This window comes from Pteropus alecto, unplaced genomic scaffold (genome assembly GCF_000325575.1).
Source record: "Pteropus alecto unplaced genomic scaffold, ASM32557v1 scaffold161, whole genome shotgun sequence".
Taxonomy (NCBI): Eukaryota; Metazoa; Chordata; class Mammalia; order Chiroptera; family Pteropodidae; genus Pteropus; species Pteropus alecto.
This window is the reverse complement of record NW_006432943.1, coordinates 9788558-9798674: the sequence shown is the minus strand read 5'-3', so window position 1 is coordinate 9798674 and position 10117 is coordinate 9788558. Positions and strand designations below refer to the sequence as shown.

Genomic DNA, 10117 nt, shown 5'->3' with positions numbered 1-10117 from the left:
GTAGTTTTTTAAAGGAATGATTTCTCCCACGAGGTGACAAGAAATAATACCTTTATTGTCAGACAGATCTAAATCATAGCCTCAAATCTGACCTCTTTCCAGCTAAGTGACCCAGCTGAGTCCAGTGGCCTCCCTCATTTGAAAACAGATGATGGTTACTACCCAAGATGGTTGTGATTAAATCTCATGCACATAGTGGACATTCAATAAGTGTTAGTGAATTCACTGAAACTGTAAGCCAATGATCTGGCTGAACAGGTTCGAACTGTTGTTACTAGCTATGTCACTATGAACAAGATACGCCACTTTGTTAAATCTCAGTTTCCACAGTTAGAAAATGGGAAAGTTGTAAAATGGTAAAAAATCTACTTCATGAGGTTGTTACGGGATTAATAAGGGAAGAAAAGGTTATAAAATATTTATCCCTGGACCTGACACATGATAAGAGTTCACTAAATGTTAGTTCTTGCTATCCCCTTTCCATAGAAATGGCACTGAAGGAGAGTATTCTTATTAAAGACTCAAGTCTTACCTGTTGAATGATGTGATAAGTAGGGTCAATAGAGTAGCATTTTACCTCATGATATGTCATCAAATGTCATCTAAATGATGATAATGGACTAAAGAGAGAAGGCAAATCAGAAATGTTCCATGTTTTGTTATACTTGCCACCTACTGATAGACCAAACTGATAGTAAGAATGGACACTACGTAATCTTATTGTACTGGCATCAAAATAAATATCTCGAATTATAAACTGCCCTTAAGTCTCTAATTTATTAAAAATTAAGCACAAATTATAAAGTACTTCAGTGATTGTAAAAGAAGTAGGATTTCTTGAGATATGAAAACTAAAAGAAACAGTAGCTGTAATATTAGCAAAGCTAAAACTGTTTGTAATCATTTTCTGATTTAAAATGATAGTAATTCCAAATATTAACTAAAGAGCATTTTTCTCTACTTGAATAATTATTGATTAAGAATAGAAGTGTAGCCCAGGCACTTTGGAAGCTGTGGGCTTCGGTGCAATCATGGCCAAGTCCAAGAATCACACCATGCCCAACCAGTCCCAAACATGGCACAGAAATGGCATCAAGAAACTCCGATCACAAAGATATGAATCTCTTAAGGGGGTGGACCCCAACCTTGAGGAACATGTGCTTTGCCAAGAAGAACAACAAGAAGGGGCTGATGAAGATGAAGCCAACAATGCTGAGGCCATGAGTACACGTGCTGAGGCTATCAAAGCCCTCGTAAAGCCCAAGGAGGTCAAGCTCAAGGTCCCAAAGGGTGGCAGCCGCAAGTTCAGTTGACTTGCCTACATAGCTCACCCCAAGCTTGGGAAATGTGCTCATGCCTGTATTGCCAAGGGTCTCAGGCTCTGTCAGTCAAAGTTCAAGGCCAAGGCTCAAAACAATGCCCAGGCTGTAGCTACAGCTCCACCTTCAGCTCAGGCTCAGGCTCTCAAAGGTGCCCAGGACCCACAAAGTTTCCAGAGTAGAAGTCTGTCTGCCAATGTGAGGATGAAAGGACTAGTGTGACCCCTGAGTTCCTGTCTGCATTGGGCTGGTGTCCTCCTGTGCTATTTGTACAAATAAACTTGAGGCAGGATCTGTCAATAAAGAATGGAGGTGTATGCTGTATATTTCAGAGTGGGTAGGGTGGTATCTTTGCAAGAATACAGCCAGATGAAGAATCTAAATGTCAAATCAATTATATTGTAATAACTTTGTATGGTGTGATAAATAGGGTCAATAGACAGATGGTAACTAGATTTATTGTGAGGATCACTTCATAATATATATAAATATCAAATCACTATGATATTCACCTGAAACTAATAGGATATTGTATGTCAACTATACATCGATTAAAAAAAAGTAAATAAACAGAAAAAAATTCAGGCAGAGGAGTCTGTTTTTGCATTTTGTTTTGTTTTTTACTGACGTGCTACTGAGCCCTGGATGTGGTGGTAGGAGCCACAGAGGCAGATACAGACAAGACACCATCCTGAAGCCGTCTCCACTGTCCTTTTGGTATACTAGGGATGTAATAATGTGCAATGAGTAAAGTTATTTTAAATCTTAATAATGTAGGGAGGAGGCAAGAGAACTAAAATGTTAAATCAAAATATATTCAGAGATTGCAATATGTCGATTAGCCCTATGGCTAGACCACAGGGAAACCTGAGAATAAAGGAAGATTTCCGCTGAGATTGCTGACAAACCATTTCCCCACACCATAAAGGAAAAACACAAAAACAAACTCTTAAAGCTCCATACACAAAATAAAATCATTTATTCCTTACATCTAAAACCATAGGGAACCTATGGATCAAAGGCTGAGAATTGCCAGCAGGTCTTTCATGCTACATAGTCTTACCTTTTCTCGCTACATACTCTTATCCTTTCTCACTGTATGTTTATACCATCAAAGGAAAGTGGGTAAACAAAGTCTTTAAACTAATTCATAGATACTAAGAATGCTATATAAACTGAATTCCCCTAACATTCGCAGTCCCCCTCAGTGTTTCACTCTGCCTGTCTCATTGTCTCTGTCTCTCTCTGTCTATCTCTCTGAGTCCCTCTTAGACTCTTTCACTCTCAGCCTCTGAGAGGAGACCACATTTTGTCTGTGAAATGTTACCCTTTCTCTAATAAACTTTCCCTTTGACTCTAATTCTGGTGCACGTTTGAATTCTTTCTTGTACTCAGCCAAGAACTCTCTCAGAGCAAGGCTTGGGTGCCTCCCACTCGGGAGAATTTGCCCTGTCCTGCATCATTAGGAAGAAAAGTGCTAGATACATACATGCTATTAGTGAGCTGAATACACACTTTCCCATCATATTTTAATTTAAAAATAGTAAACTAGTGATGACTAACTATAAATAATGAAATGGAATTTCAAAGGCTCAAAGCTTAGTTTAATGATAAGTAATAATAAACATTTATTTTTCTCTGCTCTGGGTCACACACTTTATCTAACAGGAGAGAAAGGCTTGCATACAACTAATTGTAAACTAACTACAATATTTGTTTGACTATGACAGCTGAGAGCTTGTTAGGAACACAGAATCTCAGACCCTACTCCAGACCTAAAGAATCTGTATCTGCGTTTTAACAAGGTCCCCAGAGAGTTGAGGTCCCATTGTGTTTGAGAAGCACTGTTGTGACAGATATATGAGCAAGGGGACATGGGAGCTCACAGGAAGGAAGACAGTGGATGGAAAGCTGCATCACAGCCCATAAGGCAGCATGCGATGTGATTATACTGTTGTCCACAACAGCTTATTTCTTCATATAGGTAGATATTTCACTTAGTGAGGAGTAGGTAGATATATTACTTGCAAGTACAGAATTCCTGCAAGTAGGAATATTAATTACTACAATGTCACACATTGGTAAAAAATGACTATTTGATATATTTTTGAGTTCATATACACATACATTTTTTGGCATATACTTGTGCATTATGGTCTTTAATAACATGTTTGTGGCTCATTTTCATTCAATGAAATTATTGGTATTGGTGACCATTTGTGTAATTTATGTTTTCACAGAAAAACTTTGCCTACTGTCTCTCCTTGATGTCCAGGCTTATTTGGCTCTTCATTGACCCAATACACAAAAAGAGAAGTGATTGTAAATAGTAACATGCATTGAGGAACAAGAGGAACTAGAATTTTCCCTCCTCTGTTTGGAGGAATTGGTCAATTAAATGATTTAATGTTAATCAGGCCTCTAAAGACACATGGATCATTCTACGAGCCAGACCCAGACCTGGGTTGTGACTTGTAAAAGAGGTTGTTAGTGTTGATTCCAGCTCATCCTCCACAAATCTAGCCCACTTTTGTGTGATCTATAAGGAGAGATATATACCTTGATTCAAATAGTATATTCTAACACTTAGCAGTGTTCACCTAGTGCAAGATATTGTAAGGATGGGTTGAGGGAAACCAAGCTGTCAACAAAGAGACAACAGTAATCCTTTTGGCAGCTACACCTGAGAAGGGGAGGGGGAGAGATGAAGAGAGAAAAGATCCTATGATCTTTTCAGTTTTATATATGTAATTAAGACTCCCTTAATCTGGGCAAGCTGACAGGTTAGGTTGATTTCTTTACCTTGCCAACTGAAATGTTCTGCAATTCTCCTTAAGTTGTTGACAGCTTATTAAAACAGGGCAATGTGCCCTCATATAATCCGCCTCAGGTTGAGTCTGTGCTTATGGCCCTGAGTCCTTGGCCTTGCCAGGGGAAGGTGTGGCTTCGGGAAGAGTGAACCAAGTTCATAGTTTTGAAGTCATAGAATACAAGATATCAAAGGGGCCATGCTCCTATGCATGGTACCATAAGCAGGGCCTGGCACTTGTAGGTAGGACATATGCCACCTATAAATGGTCTGCAAAAGAAGGATGTTTGAGAGGAAAAGAGCAGGTCAGAAGCTCTGAACACTTTGATTTCTATGTTTGGGCACGTTTACATATGTTTGCACAGTGAATTTACTTTAGGTCAAGAGCCATCCAACTTCAGCAGGCTTTGCTGTGGTCCAGCAAAGACCTCATTTACTTTGCAGAGAACGTATAGTCCTGACTTGATGAGCTTTGTTGATAAAATGGCAATGGGTTTGTTGTAGTAAGGTTAGGATCAATATAATAACCCTTTGAACATAAATACGACAATAAGGAAGAGAAAAATAAACAAGATGATTTCTTCTTTTCTAAACAAGAAATCTAAACAAGAACCATATTTTAAAATCATTTTCTGCTAAAACCAAGAACATATAGATAAAAGCTTGTTCTAAAGTTTACCCCAAACTCTGAGTCATATAAGTCAATATCATAAGAATCAGAGTAAAAATGCATATATAATCTAAATATTCTCAAGTTCCAAATGAAGTTACATATTAATACTCATCATGGGCAGCTACATAGTTTGTGGGGCCAAGTGCAAAGTGAAAATGAGGGGCCGTTTGTTTAAAAAGCAGGGGGAAAACTTCATTAAAGGAACTAAAGCATAAAGCTTTTTCATTTCTTCTGCAGTCTCTCTTTTGACTTATTAGTGTTTTAAAATGTCCTTCAAAGTAAAGAAAACAAAAATTGTATATTATTAGCTTGAATTCTACCATCCATGTTTATGTTGTGCAATGCTAATTTTTAAAAGTAAATATAATAGCACTTCACTTGTTTGAAGAATCAGTGAAATTACACAATTCTTCCTTTGTAGATCGCAAAGGAAGAAATAAACTAAAAAGAAATAAAGAAAAAAAATAGCAACCACTCCCCCAAAATGATAATATCAAAATGTCGAAAAATAAATAAGTAATATGAAGTGAAAAATAAGATAATGTCAGAAAATATAGGTGCTGTGAAGAAAGCAAACTGTTATAAAGCAGAGTAATATGATTGAGGATGACTATGAAGTAGCATATTTAGATAAAAATGGTCAGAGTCACATGAGGAAGTGACAGATGAGCTGAAATATGAAACATGAGAAGGCAGCCATGGTGGTGAATAACTTTGGTATAAAACACCCAAAAGGATGAAACAGCCTTGATATGTGTGAAAAACAACAACAACAACAACAACAACAAAAACTCAGTCTGGTTGGAGGTTGGAGAAGGAAAGTTGTAGGAGTTAAACCTGGAGAATTGGGCAATAGCTGGGTCATACAAAGCTAAAAGACCTGGGTTCTCTCCCCAAGTAACTCATCATCTAGTGCAGGGGGCAGATTCACTGACAAATGTTTACTCTACACTACGGTGTGATAAATGCCCTGATAGCAACCTACGGGTGATAAGTGAGCATGGAAGATCGGCTGTGCCTCCTGGAACTTGACAGGAGTCTGTGATCTTCTTCCACATGGACCACCATTACATCCCTGATGCCCTCCTTCAGGGCAGCTCCAAAGCGACCACCACTCCCCAGTGAATCTGAGTGCCACTCTGAACTGGATAGCAAAGACTTGAGTTTGTTGCCTATAAACCTCTTCAAGCCCTTGGGAAGAGAGGCACTCAGTAAACAAGTCCTGGGATTATCTCACTGCTTTATGAGATCAAAGCACTTTGCAAACATTAACTAATTGAGCATATCACATTGCAGAGTGTCAGTGTTGTAATGAGTCTTTCTTTGAGCTCTTTATTCTTTCTAAAATGCCTGACTACTCTTGGAAGGTATGACTTCCACATTGACTTCAGTGGACAGAAGGCCTTTATTTGTCCCTTCTCCACTCCTAGAGAACTTTATCTCAGCTTTGGAGGTTCCTTACCTCATAGCCAATTTGAGAACGTTTGAGTTAGAGATCTCTGGTAATCACGCTAAGATTTTAGGGCCCAACCCTGTGCGGACCTGTACTTTTTGCCATGCTCTGTGAACCCGGTGATGCCTCTAATCTTAGCCAACTATCTCACAAATATGTTTTGTCACAAGAGAGACTCAGAAAGAAATCATAGATAGATCTGTGCTGTAGAATCACTTATTTGAAGAAAATAGAGGTTGCTAGAACCTTCTCAAGAGCTGTTGAATCAGAATTCCAGGATTCTACATTTTAATATGCTTTTTAGTTGCTTCTTATGCATGTGTAATCGAGAACTATTGCAGAAAAATCAACTCAAATATTAGGTTAATTCAATTTCATTCAGTACATATTTATTAAGCACCTACCAAGTTCAAGGAAGGCACTAAGCTGGATGTTGCTGAGGAGAGAGAGAAAAATAAAACCCAGTTCCAGCTCAAGAAATATATATTCCAGTAGAAGAAAAAAAATCAACAAAAAAAATGAAGAAAAAATGATTTTAATATAAGACGAAGCATGATAAAAGTATGCAAAGTATAATGATGGTTCAGTGGAGGCAGGGGTGATACTTATTGGGGGTCCAAGAAATAAAAGGTGCAGTCTTTCCAGATGAACTCTGAGGGATAATAAAGGTTTCAGCTGCTTGCAGCCTCATGTCTTTGAAGTGAGTAAACCCCAGATCTGGTTGGGGCTCTGCTACTTCACTACATGATCTCGGGCAAGTCACCTAACATTTCTGTGTTTATTTTTTTATCTATAAAATGAAGTGGCTGGCAAGGTGATTCAAGTTCCTTTCTACTTGAAAAATTGAAAACTTCATTATTCTGATTTTATCTACCTCAATGATCTAAGGGTGGGTATTAAGGCTTTTTAGACTGATTGGATAAAAACTATGAGATGTAGAATATTGTTGGCAATGAGAACTGTGTGCCAGGTGAAGAGGTGTATTGAAGCCAGTACCCCCTCAGGCTGGGCTCCTAGACAGGTTTGGTGAGGAGAAGTGCTGCTTGTGTAGTGTCTGTTGCTGCTGGTTTAAAGTTGTTTACTTCTTATTAAATACTCACAGTAAGGAGAAAATACAAAGTGCTGGCTGCTATTGCCTAATGATTTGTTTTTTTAAATAAACAGATTTCCTCACAAGAATCGTCTGTTAGGCCTCCATAACTAATGTCAAATAAGAGGAGTAAAAAGATTGGGAGAAAATATTCTGAGTGGGACTTTTTCATGAGTGTATGTGGACCTCAAGAGGGACAGGGCTCAGGTGTGCACAGATGAGTTCACTGTGGATTTATGATCGTACTCTCTTTTCCTCCAAGTTCATTTACCACCCAGGTCATCGTGATTAGTATTTTTCTTTCTTCTTTCATTTTAGGGATAGAGGCTTTGTAAGTCATCGAGGGAGAGTTTGTAAAGTAAGAACGAAGCTGATGAATTCTTCTGGTGTTACTTCTAAGCCGTCTGGAAAATGATTGCTACCTTCTTGGACAAGCAATATTTAAATGTTTTCTCTATTCCTATGTAACTTCTTTACAAGAAGAGAGTGGAAGTCAAATCTTCTGAGCTTCTCAAGATAGGTAGTATGGCTTTGAAGCCTTTGAACAACTTTTAGAGTTCCTGTGTTAACGATGTAGAATGCTTTGAGGACAGTGGTATGCAAATTAATGTTTAACTGGTTGAGGGAGCCTTGATTTGTTGCTTTTACACTTGTTTGGTGTAAATATTCCCATTATGACCAATTTCAGTGTTGCGAGGTCACTAAACTCAAAGTCGGAAGCAATGCATAGAGCTAGCTTTAACAAATGAGTCCTAGCTGGCTCAGCACACCACTGCTTGAGGATATTTCTAATGTCCTTTTCTGAACAAAGTAGGTGGTCCACTTAAATGAAAAGTTGAATGTCTTTGAAAGAACAAACCAGAATCACCTTTAACTACTCACTGGGCCTCTTAAGTGCTAAGGCTGTAACCGCCAGAGTCTAATCATTCTGGATCAAGCGCTGCTTGACTGAGGTCATAGGTAGCAGGTGCAGCCTAGCCACCAGTTACATGAGCTCTTCAGAAGCTTCATTTCTACCCGGTTGCGGTCACTGCTGTTGTGAGTAATCACGGTTCTCATTCCACTTTAAAATCATCAGAGGGACTGAGCTGGGTCCTGAGGTTGAGGAAATGGAGGCTAGCTGCATCTTTATTCAACATTGTGAGGTTGGCTTGTGTGAAATACTTGTGAGTAATCACCAATGCAGATACAGGCTTTTTTTTTTAGGATGGACTCCCAAAGGGTTTTGAGATATAGAAATCTCACTTTGTGCTTATTTAAGCATGGCATTCAGAAGTTCAATATTTGAGCAGTGCATTGATTCTCTCTGGATATATTTTCATCTTTTCTTTTTTAATTTCAAATCATAAAGTGAGAAATGCTCATGGAAATAAAAATAAAACAATATAGAGACCTTTAAAGTAAAAGTAATATCCCCTTCCTTCCCACCTCCAATTGCACACCTCAGAATTAACCACTGTTAACAATTTCTTGTGTATCATTCCAGGTCTATTCCTATTCTTATTCGAACATAGATATAGGGTTTTTACTTCTGTTTTTATTGTTTGTTTTGATAATGTATAAAAGTGAGAACATAGTATATATAGTTTAATACTTGCTTTTAAAGTTAAATCACATAATGGCTATCTCTTCAATTAGTTCATTCAGCTCTATGTAGCTCATATTAATGGATGCTTAAAATTCCAAGTAATAGCTTGGAAGTGGTGCTACTTAGATGGTTTCACTTTTTCCCCTATTACAAACATGTTGAAATAAGCAACTTGGTCAGGAAGAGGAAAGTGGTTAAGTTTAGTGATTCCTTGGAAGACATTTTTTGAGTTGAAATCTTGGCCTGCCATCTACTATGTGTGTGACTTTAAGCATGTTATTTATCCTCTAAATTTCATTGTCTGCAGATTGAAAGTGATAATAATAGTATCTAATATTGTCATAAGAATTAAGTAAATTGACACACATACTTAAAACAATACTTGGCACTCAAAAAAACACTCAAAAAATGTTAACTTTCATTGTGTGTATCTTTACAGACTCACAGTAGCTTATTAGTATTTTAGATACCTAGAAGTGAGTCAAAATGCTCACAGTCAGCTCTGGAAAGCTTCTGGCTAGCTCTAGCATCCCATTTCTTGAGGACATTCCTAGAGCCATACCTAAAATATACACACTTTACGTTTTGATAAATTGTCCCCAATCTTCAAGTTGTACCATTTCGAATTCCAACAACCATGTAAAGTATGTCTCTCGCCAACACTAGAGCTTATCTATATTATGAGGTTTGATTCATACAAATGATGCAGGGCAGGGCAACTCTCCGCAAGTGGAGATTCAAGTTCTGCATTGAGAGAGAGGTTCTTGACTGAGTGCAGGAAAGAATTAAAGCACATGCCAGAGTTAGAGTCAAAAGGAATGTTCATTAGAGAAGTTATCATGCTCCACAGACAGAGTACAGTCTCCTTTGAGAGGCAGAGAATGAGAGAGACAAGAAGGACAGAGAGAAAACACCGAGAGAAGAAGACAGACAGAAAGACAAACAGACAAAGACAAAAGATAAAGACAAGTCTTTGGGGAATTCAGTTTATATATCATTCTTAGTTTCTATGAATTACAGTTAAAAGACTTTGTTTACCTATTTTCCTTTGACAGTATGGGCATACAGTGTGAAAGTAAAGGTATGTAGTGTGAAAGGTATGCTACCTTTTGTTCCGTAGATTCCTTATAGTTTTGGCCATAGGAAATGAATGTAAGGTACAACTTAAAGACTCTTGTTTTCTCT

General features: G+C 38.0%; 1 pseudogene; it reads left to right on the top strand.

The window, feature by feature from the left end:
- The first annotated feature begins 1031 nt into the window (after window positions 1-1031).
- Window positions 1032-1541, top strand: LOC102893565 (annotated as a pseudogene).
- The last annotated feature ends 8576 nt before the right edge of the window (window positions 1542-10117 follow it).